Source organism: Argiope bruennichi, chromosome X1 (assembly GCF_947563725.1).
Source record: "Argiope bruennichi chromosome X1, qqArgBrue1.1, whole genome shotgun sequence".
Classification (NCBI taxonomy): domain Eukaryota; kingdom Metazoa; phylum Arthropoda; class Arachnida; order Araneae; family Araneidae; genus Argiope; species Argiope bruennichi.
Genome location: NC_079162.1, coordinates 13,932,727 through 13,951,588, shown reverse-complemented (window position 1 = coordinate 13,951,588; position 18,862 = coordinate 13,932,727). Strand labels below are relative to the sequence as shown.

The following is an 18,862-nucleotide window of genomic DNA, read 5'->3' as shown; positions in this document are numbered from 1 at the left end:
TTCAATTTTGACATTTTAACGCTCTTGCGGCACCTCAAGACGTACTCTAATATTGATCATATTTATAGTTTATTGTATCTACACCAAAAGGCAACTTTTCCGCGCTATTCCAAATTAAAAATCAAAAGTTCGTTTTTTCGTTCTACCCTACTGTACAGTAGCAAGTACGTACTTGTCGAGAACAAGATTTTGTGTATAAGCTGAAAGAACAGATAATGGCAATCTAATTTCTGCTGATGTGCGACTTACTGAAATTTATGATTGGCTGAGTTTAAATCCACCTTTATTTAAACTTTAAGAAAGTCATTGGCTTAAAATGTCATTCAACTAATTAGTTCCTTCATAAAGTAAAATTTCACTTAGAAGTATTAGAAGCGAATTACAATCACAATTAAAATTTCATGATATAAAATTAGCTTGAGAGGGATAAACCCCTGGAGGATTCTGAAAAATTAAGGTAATGAAGTCCTGAAATTTTTAACAATATACTAATTGTAATCTGGAAACGAGTTTTAATCTAACGATCAGTCAGATTCAAGTTTAGTTAATTCTTTGGAATCCAAGTGAAATTAAAATTAATGCATTTATTTTGCTTTTAGCACACAGATTTCTTTAATATGTGGCCCATAATGGATTGCTTAAAACTACCCAAAAGGATCCAAAATTAACTATCTCACAATACGAATTTTGGAATGAAATTTTATGCACATAAAAAACACTGGATCAAATGATCAAAAAGCCGGATTTTCGGAATCAAAAAATTCCGAAATTCTAATTAACTCTGTGAATGAATTCTCAATCAACTTGTAGCGGATTGGCAGCAACAAAATTGAAGAATCGATTGTATTTTTTATTTTAAGACATTTGTATTGTTAAACATCAACTTAACTGATTAATATAGAACGTTTTACTTCTCCAACTTCGCTTCTATTTTCTTACGTACCGTGTTTTTCGACCACCGATTAGAAATGGTTAGTTATAGTTAAGACGATGGGAAACGCAATTAAAACATGTTTCCTAAACACAAGTTAATTGCTTATAATGAATTGGACATTTCTTAAGAAGCTAATGCCTACATTGAATGAGGAGATCATAAAAACCGAAACTCCATAAACTAGTCTTGAGTAATTTCCATCGATATCAATTTCCAGTAGATGCGATAGCAACGAATTTACAAGAATTTTTCTGGAATTATAATCTTTTGATAATTTTTTGAGATCTGTACACACATTAAATTTAACACTCGATTAATTGGGGATTTCCGAGATTTATAGAGTTTTATTATCTAGAATAAGATACTTTTCAGTATTTTGTTAGATTAGTAGAGGGTATTGCATTCTTTCTAAATACTTGTGCACAAAAACATTTTTAGTTTAAGAATAGATCTTCAAAACTTCTAAATATTTTTAAAAAATTTACACGCGAAATTTGGTTCACAAGCTAATTTCAGATTTGGATGCAATTAAAATACATAGTCAACACGTTAAAAACTTTAGTTCGAACTTTGTTTCCGTAATGATTTTACATAGCCGGCAAAGAATAGAGATCTTACGATTAATATAAATTAACAAATGACAAATTTGAACAAAACAACTTTATTACACACAGTCGAAGTTATTTACAGTCTGTCTTCTATAAACTAGAATTAATAAAAAATTACAGATTATACAGGTATAAAGGATAAATTGAAATTGTATACAACCAATTGTAATACATAAAACTGAGATTACACACTTACATTTATAGATATCTCGTTTTAAATGGCGCCATTTAGAACACTTTACACGCACTAGAACTGAAGGCACTTTACACGCACTAGAACTGAAGGCACTTTGCACACTAAAAATGGATACACTTTACACACACTAAAAATGGATACACTTTACACACACTAAAAATGGATACACTTTACACACACTAAAAATGGATACACTTTACACACACTAAAAATGGATACACTTTACACACACTAAAAATGGATACACTTTACACACACTAAAAATGGATACACTTTACACACACTAAAAATGGATACACTTTACACACACTAAAAATGGATACACTTTACACACACTAAAAATGGATACACTTTACACACACTAAAAATGGATACACTTTACACACACTAAAAATGGATACACTTTACACACACTAAAAATGGATACAGTTTACACATATATGAAACATATGCCATAAGAATAATACAAAGGCTAAGTGAGAGTTTTCCGATATTTTTTTTTTTACTTTTAAAGCTGATTAGGGCATTTCCTAATTGAACACATTGTTTTTTCTTCTTTAGATATGCATATACAATTCAATTACAATATTATACTTTGATTATGTGAAAAGCTAATAAGTTTGGAATTTGAAGTAATCTAAACAAAATAGAATCACGATCAGAATTCTACCTATGACGAATTCGACTAAAGTAGTAGATAACCAGCTTCTATTGTAATAAACTGTTATTCTTAGAAGAGTTTAAAGTAACCACGATATACTAATGCTTTCCATGCATGAATGCAAAGAGAAAGTGAAAAAGCTTTTTACGAATATGGAAGACCAGATAAGCTCCAACTAGATATTAAGACAAAAGCATGGCATATAGAATTGTAGTTAGTGAACTGTTGCCGCAATTGGAGACTGACCAGAATTGGTCCGATTCTCGACCACTGGTGTCCGACAGTAAATTTCTCCAATCTAGTAAGCACAAGCGTATGCAGAGAAAAATGTGCGGAAAAATTTAGTCTTTAGCATTCCACTGATATTGTTACGAGGACATTGAATCTCGTGCATGATTTAGGATTAAATACAATTTATTCAAATACAGAAAGACTTGCTGAGATCAACTAATATTGGTTGTTAATCAGTAGTTGCTTTGCCTTTTACGAAACTTTTTACTTGTTTAAGACAGTAAAGAAATACAAGTCATTTAAAATAGTATTTAGATGGCAAAGATTCAAGTTTAAAACTGGCTTATAAAATTGCTTATGGACAGATCTAATCCGATATATAAATCTATATAAAGAGCCTTAGAAATGGCATCGAATTCACCGAGAGATTCTTATGGACGAGGGCAAATGGAGACTGAGAAAGCCAGTTTCTTCACCTTCTTATGAAAGTCAGAAGAATCAAAGATCGGGTTCTTGAAGTATTTAGAAGTATAATTTATAAGGATTTGCCAAACCTCAAATATACAATATTTATCTCCATTACGAAATGGAATAAATCGGATTCCTAAGCGACAGTGTTCGAGTCTATCCAATGATACAATTTAATTCTGGAGACGAACACTTCCATAGAACACGTGCGACTTGGATTTCAGGCAGTTTTTGGATCAAAATGGCATTTGAAGTTTTTAATTAAATTCTAAATATGATCATTAAAAACCCAAAAAGGCACCTTGGCTGAATAGGTTAAGAGATTTGTTAGAAAAATTTTTTTTAACAGGAAGTAAAGCATTGTTTCGTCTCCTGGGATTTATCAGTCTCGAGATAAATTTCTGAAGATCAGTGAAAATTGAGTAGCTTACCAGAAGGCATTAAAAGTTTACTACGCAGTCCTTTTCGCTCAGTCAAATTGAATTCCTCAATATTTAGGACAGAAAAAGTTCAAAGAATTGATCAATATATGCCCATAACCATGGCTGTTATTGCTGAAGTCAAACAGGCCATTGGCTTCTAGAATTTTCATTTGATATTTAAGTATAGTATACTTTTAAAGTTGAAATATTAAACTAGAAACTCAAAAGCAAGTACTGAAATATATATTTTTTAAAAGATGCTATTCCCTCTCACTTTCCCACAACAAATGGCAATATGGTACCCAACATTAAAGAAATTGCGATAGTACAGACAATTGGAAAGTAGCTGCCTTGGAGAGTGAAAAACAAGAATTCACAGATGCAAGCTAACTGGAATACTTTCAATGCTAACCTTTTATTTTAACCTTCGGCTCTGCCTAGTTAATCGGATGAAGCCATTTTAAATTACTGGTTACTTACCGATTCCATACTCAATAGGAGAAGCTTTATCCAGACAGAATTACAAAAATGAATTAAACGAAGAATCCCTTAACATTTCTTTCCGTTTTCATCCAGAAATAAACTTCATATGCCATATTTTCAACACAATGAAAGAGTCAACCATTATCTCAAAGCACCATATTATAATGATTAAGTCATGGTTATTGGAGACAAGATCACAATACAAACTTATGTAAACGACTCGGCAAGACCAAACCTGTCTTGAAAAGGAAAATCCAATAGTCGTCCAATCTATTAACTATATTACTGAAAATGAGTAAACAGTTTCTACCTAAAATCCTTTAGTAAACTCGATTTTATCAGTCACAAAACAATGTATTTACACGTAGCAGGATGTAAGCAATCAATAACCCGATGTCCATATAGATGGAAAAGATTCAATTGAGACATTATCTACAACCAGCAATCAATCAGTCATTTTTACAAGATTATCAAGTGGATCATCTCTATAAGACAGGCGAAATAAAACCGGATGGTTTCCCCTTGGCTTACACGTATAATATTGAACCTAGCAGAGATAGGCAGAAAATTCAGCAATTCAAGCGCTTGTAGAACAGCCGCGATTAGATTACAGACAGCCCCATTTCATTTATAGGTTGACTAATCTCAAGAAATGGAAAATAGAATGACTAACCTCTGCAGACTAAGACTGTTGACATTAAGTCTATATAATAAAAAGCTGCAAATTGGACAGAAAACTCCTTAAGATACCTCGGCCAAGAACAAACCTCACTTGCAGACTGGCATTTTGCAGTTTTACATTGACATGTATACACAGATGACTCCAGGACCCAACTTTTAGTTTGTGTTATGTATTTCATCCAAGAGCAGATATTTCCCATATTAAATTGCTTTTTCGACGCATAATTGGCAACTTTTAGGAATACAACAACGCACAAAAACAATTTAATAGAAAATGTATAACAGCAATGCTTCTGAAGCATTCCAGCATAAAGGAAATACGGACAAAAGCATATATCGAATAAAGAGTGAACAAAATAGCTGACAAGCTTTTAAACATACAACCAAGGAAGACACTATTAAAGTACAGAACTATAGCTGCACAAAACGAATCTTTGGAACCTAATGATGGAAGTCTGACATGTACAGGAGAACCATTTCATAGACCAAGAATCAAATTACAAACCACGATTGGAAATCGGACTAACTTTCACGCGTTTGTCTATTTAGAGAGCCCTTTTGTATATTGCAGCCAACTGAAAGACAACTGCAGCTGTGTTTGAGCTGCAGTTTTTAACAAATTGCATTTTGTTATTAAATATGTGTCGATAGTCATATCTATGACAAAGTTAGAAATGAATATGGAGGCATTGTGTTAAGCATACAGCCGACAACCCAATTTTCAGAAATATCGTTATCCAAGATTCCCAATCGAGTAATGGGTCGATTAATGCTTTTTGCTCTCATTTCAGTCAATGCTGAAATACTATAATTCATATTTTCCGATATGCAGTTTCCTATAAGCTGAAGGGAGTGCCCAATTTTTTCTCTGAAGAATGCACGCATCTAACTAGCACGGATTGTTTATTTTTAAGTTTTGCAGTAAATAGGAGAATTTACTTTATCGGATTAAATAAGAAAAACTGATACACGAATTAGTTTTTACTCTTAGCACAACAGAAAATTTTACTTCAATTGTTCATTGCATTTTCGAACTAGTATATACGAGAATTTTCCTCCCTCGACGAAAACTCAAAATTTGCTTCTGAAGACTTATGCTTAAAATTAAGGTGTAAGAATAAGAAGGCACTAGGAAAACAATGATTTCGAATTAATGGAACAAAGCACAAAAATCAATGTCTTAGATATCGCAACGAAAAATTAACCTATCATGCAGTCTCATATTTTATTTCTAATGGGGAATTTTGGATTAATACATTAAGTGGAAGGTGGTTATATTAACCGTTTGACGTCTAGTTTAATCTAAAAGAAAATAAATATATCTGAAAGTTTTTTTTTTTATTTACTATCTTACCTATAATCTACATTCACATTTTCAAATTGCATTTCCTATTATACATTTAATTTTCAGAATTGTTTACGATTTTTAACTAGACTGCACAAAATTTAAAAAGATTTTAGAATAATTGTTTTTGCTTTAACTTAATTTTGAGTTTGGTAGGTCCAAAAAATGGATTACAGATGGATAGCATGGATTACAAATGAGTAACTTTTCCTATTTAAGAACAATTGCGAATAAAGGTCAGCTTAAGAGGGACGTGTCTGGCATCATGGCCAGATGGCGATTACTAGGTCTGTTTTCCAAAATATCTTCTACAAAATAAAAGCAAGACTAATTTTGTCGATCCCAAGAAGATTAGCGTCTAAAACATTGAAGTTCTCCTAGATTACCATTTCGGGCAATTCCTCAACGTGCTCACCAAAATACCTCAAGATCAAAATTTCTGTTAATCGATTTCAACAACATTAAATTCATTAATATAGCTTTTCCAATCACAACGCTACTTGTAGATAAACTTTAAAAACTCTGCATTCCATATCAAGACATGGAAGAGATGGCAACATAAAATGAAGACGATACTTTTCTGCTTAATGTAACTTTCCTTTCTCTGCAAGTTGCTTAATTCTCCATTTGTTCATAAATCCCTTAAACAAACCCATGAACCGACCTCGAACTTATGCTCTATTCAATAACGGGTCTTCCTGTAGAAAGCTCTTATCGGGAGGGAAAACACAGCCACGCACTCGGGGGGGGAGGGAAAACACAGCCACGCACTCGGGGGGGGAAACACAGCCACGCACTCGGGGGGGGGAAACACAGCCACGCACTCGGGGGGGGGAAACACAGCCACGCACTCGGGGGGGGGAAACACAGCCACGCACTCGGGGGGGGAGGGAAAACACAGCCACGCACTCGGGGGGGGAGGGAAAACACAGCCACGCACTCGGGGGGGGAGGGAAAACACAGCCACGCACTCGGGGGGGGAGGGAAAACACAGCCACGCACTCGGGGGGGGAGGGAAAACACAGCCACGCACTCGGGGGGGGAGGGAAAACACAGCCACGCACTCGGGGGGGGAGGGAAAACACAGCCACGCACTCGGGGGGGGAGGGAAAACACAGCCACGCACTCGGGGGGGGAGGGAAACACAGCCACGCACTCGGGGGGGAGGGAAAACACAGCCACGCACTCGGGGGGGAGGGAAAACACAGCCACGCACTCGGGGGGGAGGGAAAACACAGCCACGCACTCGGGGGGGGAGGGAAAACACAGCCACGCACTCGGGGGGGAGGGAAAACACAGCCACGCACTCGGGGGGGGAGGGAGGAAAAACACAGCCACGCACTCGGGGGGGGAGGGAGGAAAAACACAGCCACGCACTCGGGGGGGGAGGAAAAACACAGCCACGCACTCGGGGGGGGAGGAAAAACACAGCCACGCACTCGGGGGGGAGGAAAAACACAGCCACGCACTCGGGGGGGGAGGAAAAACACAGCCACGCACTCGGGGGGGGAGGAAAAACACAGCCACGCACTCGGGGGGGAGGAAAAACACAGCCACGCACTCGGGGGGGAGGAAAAACACAGCCACGCACTCGGGGGGAGGAAAAACACAGCCACGCACTCGGGGGGAGGAAAAACACAGCCACGCACTCGGGGGGAGGAAAAACACAGCCACGCACTCGGGGGGAGGGAAAACACAGACACGCACTCGGGGTTCAAGCGAGTTCTCAAATTAGGAATCGTTAACACCACAAAGTAATACGCTTAAGTTAGTTTAACAGAAGGAATCTCCTCCCCAAGAGACCTTTGATATTATGGATAATTCCCGGATGAATTGTGTTGAACAAATACAATTAAGCATTTTGTAGAGAAGGGAAAATTGCGTTAAGCAAAGAAGCGTCGCTATTTCCTTTGTTAGCTATCCCTTGCCTTGATGTGAAATATAGAATTCGTATAAGATAGTCTACATAGTAACATTGCAATAGGAAATGTTATGCTAATGAGTTTATGATTGCATTGACAACGAATAAAATTAACAGAAGTAAACAATTCAGTTTTATTTCAGGTTGTCATGAAAAATGCAATTTCTAGCCCATATTTAAGAAATTGTTATTACAAAAGTTTCCAAACTGTTCCTGATCTTCCTACAATCACATTTGAAAAAATGAAATTAGAATTTAGAAGAGATGCCTTGCTCGGTCACTTCTGGAGTACTTTCATAAAGTACGTTTTCCAATGCAGAGAGCCTTGTCCAAATTCGTGGGTGCGCTGTATGCTACAAGAAGCACTACAGAGAATCATCGCGCATGTTGATTATTGCTGACGATGACAGCCACACGGGTAGTTCACGGTTATAAAGCATGAAGTGAGCAGACTGGTGGAGCACCAATGCATGACAGCCTGTCTTGTGTAAAGGTTCTTCAGTTTCGGAGGATGGCCTCAAATTCTCTGAGGATTTATATCAGATTTAACTGCATCCCAACAAAGTTCGCTTTGATTGGCAAATTAAACATTGAATTTATCCTAGACCTTGCTGGTATCGCTAAAATTAGTCTCGTGTTCATGTTGCGTAAGGGATATTGAAAGACGGACCCATTAATCTTTCATCCATGCCAGATGACGACAAGTCCTCTTAAGCCTTCCCTTTCCCTACTCTTATACCTTACTATCCATTACGTTTTCGATTTTTGAGCACTAGAATTTCACGATTGAAAGGAGAAGAAACACGACACCAAGTTATTTCTACAAATTTCGTTCTTAATACTAATTCCTCACTAGATTAAGATCCTTCGTTCTTATGGTTCTTAAATCTAAAGAAATTTAAAGGGCTGGACTAATATTTTTAATTTAATAAAGATTTTACTTAACTGAAGTAAAGAATGAATTTTAAAAAATTAGTGATGTATTTCGGTATAATTTTCGAAGATCCTGAAGTATATTGGGAGTAATTCGATTCTTTTACCAACGGAACAATGTATTTCAGAGACTTCCCTTGAATTTTCTGTTATAGAAATCTATTGAAAGAATCGACTCGCGTTTTAATAAACTGTTCTAACTTGTATATAACCAAGAAGCTGTTTTTAAATTTAACCGATGGTCAATTTTAAAATGGGTTATTTTGAATAGCGGAACTCTAGCGAAATGCTTCATACGCATGAAAAAAAGGGGATAGGCCAACTTAGAGATTTAAACTTTTCAAGAACGGAGATTCAAAAACTGTTCCCTTGGTAATTGCAAGCTTTGTAAGAAAATTTATACAAAACTCTAGAAGCTAATTTTAAAGTTAAACGCAGAGAACGCTCTTCAGTTTTACTGCGAACATTGTTGTGCTGTTGTGTTCTTTACAGAGCGAGATGACTTCTGCTAATGCGTTAGTTACAAGTATCACTTATGTGTTCAACTCGGCTATGTTAGCTGCATTCAGAGTTCCCCTGAAATATTTATAGAATAAACTATCTTCTATTTCTCGGCGTACTAAACTTATACTTATTCACTGGTCTATTTCTGCAATAGTATTAAGTATGAAATTCACCTAAAAGAAGTGAACGGTTAAACATGCCAAAACCTCTCGAAATCAGTCGCATCACTACCGATAGAGTAGACAATATAGGTTTCCTACACTGTAGACTACAGAATGGCGACAATACATAGGATACTGCATTGTAATAGTGAAATAGTAACAAAATTCCAAATTAGAGATAAAAGTTCTAAATTGAAAGTTGCCTCCATGACTTGGACCAAAGAACGAGACAAGCATGAGAAGCACTAAATTTTCACACAACTGAATAACCACAATGATTTTCCCAATACTGTAACGAATTATTTAAATATTCGAATTTCCAGAAAACCTTTAATGAAATAAAAAAGAACACACTGGACTTTAAAACTCAGACTCCAATCCAAAATAAAACACAAGGCAGCTACTATCAATAAACTAGATGGGCATACATTGTTAGTATTTCAGGCTGCATCAGATTACATAATTATTAAAAATGATAGACTCGCAGTTATTTTAAGCTTGAATATAGATGTTGCACTTCAATAACATTTAGAGTATTGCTAGAAACTCGATTAAAAGAAAGAATTCCATCTCTGAAGATTTTTTGAATTTTGGATATTCAATTTCTACAAAGATTGCAGTTTTGTAAATAAGACCCAGGATTAGACAAACTTGCTTATTTTCCAGAACTGGATTGAAGATTACAAGTTAATTTTAACTTTGCATTATGCTTATAAAACCAGCAGGAGCGGTCTTTCCAAAATTTCCACATACTCTAATAAACTTGTGCCAGAAAGGGCCTTGCATGACATAATGCACAATAGTAACGAAAAATTAACTTTTGGCTTGAGTTTGGCATTTACTGTATCGATCGTGTCATCGTTGGCGAGTTATTTGGCAATGAATCGTCGGCATGTGTTAATAGTCGACAAAAATTGGATTAGGGCTTTAGACACTTTTCTCAATCGATTGAAACAAAACAGCATTTGTAATAAAAATAAACTGATTTGATATATTTATCTCATTGTTTTTGAATAATAGCAATTGCATTTTTTTCTGAAAGTACAGACAGACAGTTATCCCTTTGTTGGATTTAGCTCAAAATTCCGCAGATGTGTACCTTAGAGATGTTACATTTTTTTAAACGAATTTTATCTATTTAGCTCTTTTTTAACTGTGTTAACTCGAACAGAAAGGCAGACGGATTTGAAAGAATTTTGCTTACGATTTCATAGACTACAAATTTGGTGTGGAGACTTTATACCAAATTTCAACCATCTAGCTCAAAGTTTGTTGTCACAGACAGACATTTTCAAAAAATGGGTTCAAACTCAGGGAAGTTTAAAACGAGGAGATTTGCCAAAGTATCGAGTTCGAAATTTGACAATAACTATTTTTTCTTTACACTTCGTATACGAAAATGTAATGCAATAGATTTCGTTCTAGGTTTTATGATCTTGAAATCTTGATAAAAATATGCTAAATCTTACAACTCCATTCATTATTTCCTATTCAAGTAGCGCAGATTAACAGCCTGTACTTTCAGAATAATTTTAAGATTTATTTAAAACCAGGCAGTAAGCATTACAATGGCTTGATTCATTTGGTCCATTTCAGAATGGCCAAGCAAATGTGGAAATCCATGAGTTATTTCTACAGGTCAACTCAATTGAAAGCAATTGGGAAAATCTTTGCAAGATTCATTTCTTTACAGTATCAACATAAGCAGAAAAGTTATGCGCAAAGGGGGGGGGTGCAAGAATTAATAAACGAACAAGAATTTGAAGGCTCAAGAATTAGATATACAAGAAGCATAATTGGAAATTAGATATATATATATAAAGATTCCACAGAATAATTTTGAATTCAATACATATCAAAGCATTTAATCTTCAATATTTGGAAAACCCCTCTCAATGGATAAGATTCAACGAATTCACTGTGCTAAACATACCAACTACTTATTCAATAATAAGGAGTTATTTTATTTAACTAAGTTAAAAGTAGTAAAAATATAACACTAATGTACATAATGTAACTTTCATAGGCATTACTTTAAAAGTCCCTAGAAAGTTATCCCATTTCTCAAGTTGCACAATATATAAATATATTCTTAACATTTGCTTATGCAGTATTAATGACAAAGTATAAACATAAGTTGAAAGCACATAAAATTGAATGAAATAGGGTAAAAATATGAAAAATTTCACCACCATTCATCTGTAAGTTATCGTTATATTCATTTTACCAAATATTTGAATACAAAATCAATGGCAAAAGTTTGGATTCCCAATATGAACTTTACAAGTCAATTTATAGATTTAAGAATTAAAAAATAATGGCCCAAAGCAAGTGCTCTGTTCTTTGCAGTTCTATATCCTCTGACAATGAGTAGTACTGTTCTTAATTAGTTATGAAGAAAGAAATTTCAATGCATTTAAGTACAACTGAAGATTGATTTATGAAAAAATTATTTCAAGCTATCGAATACATCAACTATTGCATCAATAAGTAGGCAATCAATAGCACAGATCCAAAATATTGGAAAAGTTGAACTAAGGCTACTTTAGCCTGATAAAATATAGTCTCTAGTAGACTTTGGAAGTCTATGTTAGCATTTGAGTAAACTCTTCCTGCCAATTTAAGCATTTAGTTGTAACATTTGCCATCTTTTTTTACATCTAGAAAATTGTTATACGATGTCTAATTACGCAATATAATTCAACGCCGCAATTTTAAAAGAAATGTTGCCCTCAAAAATCAAAGGTTGCATCCAAGAGCTTCCGATTTGTACGAATTGCTGCATAGGCACTGGGATGGTTAATGTTGCGGCACTCGTCTCGAAACGAATGCTAGAATTTTAAAGCTTATGTGTTTTCATCTTTTAAATTGAGTTGGGGCATGTTTTTACTTTTCGACTTTAATTTTGAAAGCGTTTCATAATGCGTGTTTCCTCAATAACTTGGGTTTGTTTTTATTAGTTAAGCTTTCTAATAATTCAATAACTTTGAGCACCTACAAGTATTTAATAATGTGCGATTTCTAACAGATGATCAATAAAATAAGATGGAAAAATTTTATATCAAACAGAGGGCCAAACTGTATTTGGGAATTTTACGCAATCCATTAAAATACATAAAATTTTCTAAATTCTTTAGAAGAGCGCTTTTAGTGCAAATATTTTTAAAGGGGAAAATTAAGTTTGCTATCTAAGTAAATTTTATTTGAAGACTTAAAATACCACAGAACATAAGTGGATGTCAATATCCTTTAAGAATAAGAGTAGCGGAAATTTGAATAGACGTTAAATATGCAGTTGAAAGCATCTATAATTATAGAACTCGCTCCATTTTTGGAAGAATTCTATACATTCTTTGACAATGAAGATAAGAAGGAACCACTGTTAAATATTTAATAAATTAGAAATGATTCTGGGCAAAATTTAAAATTCTATTGGATTATGAATTTATTCCATCTAGAAAACTGATCAGAAACTGAATAACTGGATGACTTACCAGAAGTAGCCGAGCAGTGATACCAACTTTACTGCACAAATAAGTATTCAATCGATATTTTTAGAGTTATAAGACTAATTTGGGGAATTTGATTCTGCATTTCGCATTCAGCTTTGAAGAACAGTATGTGTTATGTGTATTCCTAACAATTCAATGAGCCTCATCCTAACTCAATGAGCCTCATCCTAACTCAATGAGCTTCTGGTTTGCTTTTATAACTGAGCATCAGAAAGATTGACATTATCGTTCGATATCTTTTTACGGGAAATTTCAATTTTTTTCCACCACCTACCAAAACAAAGTATAAATTAAGCTTCTTTTGGTGGTAAAGGGAGAAATTAATTTATAGTTATGAATATTTTCCCACCCTCTCACCAGCCGGCCGGTAGCTAGCCCATCCTATTTTTTAAGAAAAAGGGGAGGGGAGGGCGCTATCCTAAACCTTATCCCCAATTTAATGTTAAATATATTAAGCCTTTCTATTAAATACCTAACCCTAATAGTGCGCGCGCACTTCCGTTATTTTTATCTGAATCTTTCTAAAATAAGAAGCCCATCTTTATACTTCAGAGTTGGAACGAGGGAAAGAAATGAAATTTCTCCTTCACTTTCTGCAACTGAAATGGTGTCCAAGTACCTCCTGAGAAATTATCGAGTTTCGATTTCATGACGCAAGGCTCAGATCTGTGCCAAAATGCACCACTGCAAATGTATGCTGACAAGTTATGGTTTTATTAAAGAGCCAAATATGGCCAAACTGTGCCAATCATGGCTTGGAGTTGTAAATGTAATATTAATGAAAGGTCAATGTAGTATTAATTTTTGTATTCAACAAATTAAAATGAATATGAAATTCGCTATACTTAAGAATACGTAATAATGTTTGTCGATTAAAATCGAGTATCGGATAAAAAAATTAAGTGAATCGACGTGGGTTGATGAACACCGAGTACTAAAAAGTTAGTGAAACGGGTTTGGTTAATACAAAATCGATTCATTTTCACTTCAATCTCTGCTACAGGAAGATAAATCCAGAAAGTAGGCAACATTGATAGAATGAAGTGCAATTTATTAGAGATTTATAGATTTTGGTCGTGAATTAAATATAATGGTGAAAAAAATTCCTTCATTGAAGTATTTGCAATTTATATAAATGAAACATTTTCCCCGCATCTAACGTTACTGATGAAGGATTTTGCAAGAGGGGATTGATAATTGTGTTCCTGCCATTTTACATTCAGTTCTTTAAATGCATTGTTACTGGTTATTTGAAGTTTTAAAGATTTAGATATCGAGAAAGATGAGCATTAGGCGCATAGTTAAAGGGTCGGAAAATTTATATTTCCATCTTAATTCTATGTCTTTACTTCTGTATTATTGTGGTAGACACCATATTAATTTTTGAACTTCCAATTTCAGAATCGTAATTCAGGACACTTTCTCACAATTTAAAATTAATAATAAACGCATAGCATTTCCTATTCTGATGCATTATTTTCCTAGGAGAAAAATGGAATCGAGAGGGAAAAATTATGCAATTTACAAATTTCTACTAATACTCTATTAATATTCGTTTTTAAGTTAATAAATTTCAGAGTATTTATTTCCAAAATTAATGTCGCCATTTATTCAGTTTTACCGTGTGTAAACTTGCATATATTTTTAACATGAATCATATTCACATTCTTGGCTCTGAGATTAAAATTTATTGCTTGAAGAGTCACGACTTAAGTCTTGAAAGGCAAAAAGTCAGATGACTTGATGAAGCCAATTTTATTCTCAATATTATAAGTATTGAATTTTTTTCAATCGGACGAATTAATATTGAATATTCGGTGCTCAAAGTATTGAGTTTCTTGGATTGATTTTCTTTTATTCAAAGGTATGCTGCGGGTACTTAACTATAATTTAAAACGGTTTCAAATTTATGTTTTTATGTTTACATAGTCTATCAAAACACAAGACAAGATATCGTATTCTTCACAGACAATAGTTTTATTGATGAGTCGAGGCTTGTATACTATTATTCGGAGCAGCCACTTATAGAAGGATTAGTTTCGAATTCTAATCTTAATGGAATGAAGATTTGGGGGGGGGGGAGGGAAGAGGCTGAACCGCCATACGTTAATCGAAGTATTTCGAGCTTTCAGAACTGGAAAAAGATTTCTACACTACTTCGCAATGAACTGCACAACACTTAAAACGATTAACATACTGAAAATTAGACATCTAATGGACAAAAAAGAATCAAAATCATTCGAGCTTCTGTATCAAAGATCTTTCGCATGCAATTGCGAAAGAAAATTGCAGTTTTTCTGCTAACAAGGTCAGATTTTTGAAATTTCGTCGAGACTCGGAAAAATCTGCCACAGAAGTCTGATCAAACAGCAGAGAGCACTTGCTAAGACAGTCTACAATGGGAATTTAGAGTCAGTCAAGCGCTTCAAGTATTCATTGCACATGCTTATTTTACACAAATTTTATATCTTTAGAAACATCCTATTTTGGATAACATACTATGAAAATTTCTTAAATAATCCAGAAAATATTCAAAAATATTTTTAATTATAATTTCAGTCAAAAAATATTACCATGTTAAATTCAATTCCTTGGGCTCTTCCGGGCTGTATTTTCTGAAGAAACTTTCTGATCTGTTCGGGAAGAGCAAACAAGCTTGGGTTTACAGGAATAATAGATTCCTGAAGTAACTTATCTGGTCAGGTTCCTCCTTCAGAGCAGCTTGCGGTAGATTCTTATATGCATTCAGTAATGAAAGAACCAACAACCCTAAAAAGAAATAACTTTATTTAAACCTCTAAACACGTAGGATTGAGATAAAAATTAAAGTATTATAAAGTTTAATGAGATAAAATTTAATTTGCCAAATATTACTTAATCATGTCTGAACTATAAGAAAATATTGTGAACGTCAAAAAATTCGAACTCTACATTTTAACGAATCCACGCTTGAAGCCATTCCGCATTCGAAAAACATTTTTGCGATCTTATTTGAACACTTGCAAACTGAATTTGGTGGATGAAATTTGGTATGTGGTCTTAACATATCTTGTAAATATCGCTAGATTTCTACAAAATGTGATACGAACATAAATGAAGACGATAACTACAAAACTTAGAGCTAGATAGATAAAATTTGGTATATAGAATTAGCATTTAAGGTGAAAAATACAAAAGGAAAATTTCGAAATAAATCTATTGAGATTTTATCTGTTCTGTACTTTCCTATGGATATAAAAGTGATAACTCAAAAACGCAGCGCCATAAACGTCGCATTTATATCAAATGTTATTTGTCTATGTAATCTTACTAAAATTGAAGTTTTGCTAAATTGTGACCTCAGTCGAACCAAGATTCTATATTTCTGAATATATGGTTCATCGAAAAAATTCTCTACTTCTAGAGCAAGACTCATACAGGGGTTGAAAATGAAGCTCAGCACCCGTGGAGTTCAATCTCGTCCAAGTTCAACAATTATATGTGAAGGAAGGCAAGTGTGACGATGAAGTAGAAAGTACGCGCGAAAATTTCTGCAAGACTCCGTCCAGTTGATTCTTATCTGTATACAGTATACAGAGTTAGATACCAAACAGTTAAAATAATTTCGAATGGCAAATGTCATGTCAATAGGCTTGTAATTTTAGAAATCTCTAGCCACCGTAGGTGACTAGTTCTTCGAAATTTATAAAATAAATTTTATACTAAATGAAAATGCCATTTAACATTCAGCCGTCAACATTTTTATTGGTTAGATATGTACGTAAATTGAAGAAAAACGACGAAATGACTCCAGAGGGTGATTCTGGGGCTATATCGAAATTTTATATTTTGAGAGCTTAAAAATTGAAGCGCGGCATGGAGCAGGTGACACTGGGCTATATAAAGACCACCAGTTTCTTTTCCATCCAACAAAAATGAGTTTGGAGAAAGCCAAACTCATTTAATAAACGTTACACTTTCACATAAAACTGAATCTTGGGCAAAATATGCCAATATTTTGACTGGCATTGGTGATCAATAGTTACTAAATATTAATCTTTGGCGTAACTGGCATTTTCTCGTATACGATGCATCGATAAAGTATTGTAATCGTCAAAAAATTCAAACTCGATATTGACGAGTCTCCACATTTTAGAAATCGAATTAAATAAACATTTTTATAATTATATCAGTCCGTCCGTGTTCTTCCAGCATTAAATCTATATGGCAGAACTGAAAAAGCTTTAAGCTAGACATATGAAAACTTATTCCTCTGAGTAAACTAACCCAAATTTTAGCAGAGAAATTTTATGTCGAGGATGCATAAAGTTGAAAGCAATTTCCTTAAAGTAACTTATTGATTATAAAGTATAAAGTCAATGTGCTCATTACTGGTGCAATCAAAATACGATAAATGTTAAAATCAAAGTTCAAATTAACATTACCAGATCTTGGTCAGATTCGAACCATTCATCCTTTCTGTCTAAAGTTTAAACGAACTGAAAGAAACCGTTTAAAAAAGGTGAAGCAACAAACCAGTTGCCCACAGTTAACTTCCGCCTCGACCGAAGAGCTTAAACCACTTCGCATATTCCGTCTAAAGTACTTACATGAGGCGAGTTTAAACAGCAGCCAAATTTGCATTGCAGTTGCTGCCAACCACAAATCACGAAAAAGGTCGGGTTCGAATCCTTTAGTTTACTTGAGACTATGGCGCGGAATTCGAAAAAGCCCAAAGACACCATAAAAATTCGGATCCGAAATAATTTTCTGTATGGATCTTTTCCAAATGTCCAACAAACTCAGTTTTCACACGAGATTTGTAGATTTCAGTCAAATTTCGAACAAAATCCGTCCAGTGGATGTCTGTTCGAATTTAAGTTAAAGCGGTAATTACAAAGACGGGTCTAAATGGATTAACTTCGGTACACAGATTTAACATCTATGAACTTTTGAGCCAAATCCAACTTGGTTGATAGTTGGCCGATTCATACTTTCAGAAACGTGTAAACTTTACTTGAGTGTTACAAATTTGGCATGTGATTGCGATTACAAGTGTAGACTTTCTAACTGTACAAAAAAATTGCATCAACAAATTCGATTTTCAAATACTCTTTGCCTAAAACCAAGGATTAATCGGCAAAAAACGCGCCAAAGAACAAAAGTCGGATTCAATAAAAATGGCAAACTGATGTCAAAGTTAGCATTTCTTGTCTATAGTAGACTAATGCCATACAAGGCGTTCTCCGAGCTTGACTATGATTAGTTCGGTTCAGTGGTACAAAGACCGAATTATCGTACGTTATTTTTCCGGTTATGTTTAATAAACATTGTTAAAAGCAAGTCAATTTAATTCGAATTTCTCCAAGTAAAGCATTGCCGACCCCAAGGGTGTCAATTGACATAACGATATGGGCTTCAAAGTGGCTTGTCTAAGTAAAAAGTTTTTGCATATACATAACACATACTTAATGCTTAAAATACAATTACACATGTTACATGTGACGTTCTCTGGAATAACACTTATTGGAAAGGAAACTTAGTGAAACTACTCCCACTGGTTGCTCACTGATTAAGACAAAAATTTGACAGATATAAATGTAATCTGAAATAAATAGAATTTTGTATATGAACTTAAATTGCGTTGATATGCATGTAAAAGTACAGATCGATAAAAGCCAAATTTGGAGACGAATTTGATTCCAAATTTGAACCGAATCCACATTTTAGATGCTAAACTTGTGTATCAAACTATATGTTGGCTGCACTTAACTATGCGTTGGTTCTAAGTTTTGTATTTATTGCGCTCGTTTTACTCGGAAA

The 18,862-nt window shown here is 34.4% G+C and overlaps 1 long non-coding RNA gene across 2 annotated transcripts in view; it reads right to left on the bottom strand.

Annotated features, from left to right (window-relative positions):
- Window positions 1-2,049: 2,049 nt before the first annotated feature.
- LOC129958971 (uncharacterized) overlaps window positions 2,050-18,862 on the bottom strand; it is a 35,292-nt gene continuing 18,479 nt past the window's right edge. For both annotated transcript variants that reach the window (XR_008783359.1, XR_008783360.1), the window contains exons 3-4: window positions 15,634-15,829; window positions 2,050-2,151 (exon numbers count right to left, since the gene is read on the bottom strand). This is a non-coding gene — a long non-coding RNA (uncharacterized LOC129958971). The remainder of the gene's footprint in view (window positions 2,152-15,633; window positions 15,830-18,862) is intronic.